Source organism: Triticum aestivum, unplaced genomic scaffold (assembly GCF_018294505.1).
Source record: "Triticum aestivum cultivar Chinese Spring unplaced genomic scaffold, IWGSC CS RefSeq v2.1 scaffold54592, whole genome shotgun sequence".
In the NCBI taxonomy this organism is placed as follows: Eukaryota; Viridiplantae; Streptophyta; class Magnoliopsida; order Poales; family Poaceae; genus Triticum; species Triticum aestivum.
Window position 1 is genome coordinate 3,333 of NW_025228115.1, and position 1,258 is coordinate 4,590.

General features: G+C 47.8%; 2 non-coding genes across 2 annotated transcripts; both read left to right on the top strand.

Moving 5' to 3' along the window:
• The first annotated feature begins 267 nt into the window (after positions 1 to 267).
• On the top strand, positions 268 to 386 carry LOC123173145 (5S ribosomal RNA). Its single transcript, XR_006485936.1, has one exon. It is a non-coding gene; the product is annotated as a 5S ribosomal RNA (ribosomal RNA).
• A 367-nt stretch (positions 387 to 753) lies between these two features.
• LOC123173120 (5S ribosomal RNA) lies at positions 754 to 872 on the top strand. Its single transcript, XR_006485913.1, has one exon. It is a non-coding gene; the product is annotated as a 5S ribosomal RNA (ribosomal RNA).
• The last annotated feature ends 386 nt before the right edge of the window (positions 873 to 1,258 follow it).

Sequence of the window (1,258 nt, forward strand, 5' to 3'; positions counted from 1 at the left end):
CACTAAAGCACCGGATCCCATCAGAGGTGGCTTTGTGGCGCGAGGAGCGCGTTCTGAAAGGGGTAAAAAAATACGTGTTGCTGCGGTATAGAGGGAGGGGTGGAAACCGTGGTAAACTCGTCTTCGTGTTTGATGGGGGGAGTAAGTACTATATATAGGGCATTCTCCATTATTAGGCAACGGTTGTAATGGTAGTAAGAATGACAATCATCTTTGCAGTGGACCTGGGAGTGGCAGCATAAGGGACGAAGGCAGGGGCAACATGTCGGATGCGATCATACCAGCACTAAAGCACCGGATCCCATCAGAACTCCGAAGTTAAGCGTGCTTGGGCGAGGGTAGTACTAGGATGGGTGACCTCCTGAGAAGTCCTCGTGTTGCATTCCCTTTATAATTATTTTTTGCGCCTCATGACAAACATATCACATGTGCGCGATATATATTAACCCCGTTATATTATTTTTGACATTTGCGATATGTTTTAGCTCGCTGCTCATAGGTCCCGCGTCTAGAGGCGGCTTTGTGGCACGAGGAGCGCGTTCTGAATGGGGAAAAAATACGTGTTGCTGCGGTATAGAGGGAGGGGTGGAAACCGTGGTAAACTCGTCTTCGTGTTTGAGGGGGGAGTAAGTAGTATATATAGGGCATTATCCATTATTAGGCAACAGTTGTAATAGTAGTAAGAATGACAATCATCTTTGCAGTGGACCTGGGAGTGGCAAGGATAAGGGACGAAGGCGGGGGTAACATGTTGGATGCGATCATACCAGCACTAAAGCACGGGATCCCATCAGAACTCTGAAGTTAAGCGTGCTTGGGCGAGAGTAGTACTAGGATGGGTGACCTCTTGGGAAGTCCTCGTGTTGCATTCCCTTTTTAATTATTTTTTGCGCCTCATGACAAACATATCACATGTGCGCGATATATATCAACCCCGTTATATTATTTTTGACATTTGCGATATGTTTTAGCTCGCTGCTCATTGGTCACGCGTCTAGAGGCGGCTTTGTGGCGCGAGCAGCGCGTTCTGAAAGGGGTAAAAAAATACGTGTTGCTGCGGTATGGAGGGAGGGGTGGAAACCGTGGAAAACTCGTCCCCGTGTTTGAGGGGGGGGAGTAAGTAGTATATATAGGGCATTATCCATTATTAGGCAACGGTTGTAATCGTAGTAAGAATGACAATCATCTTTGCAGTGGACCTGGGAGTGGCAAGCATAAGGGACGAAGGCGGGGGTAACATGTTGGATGCGATCATACC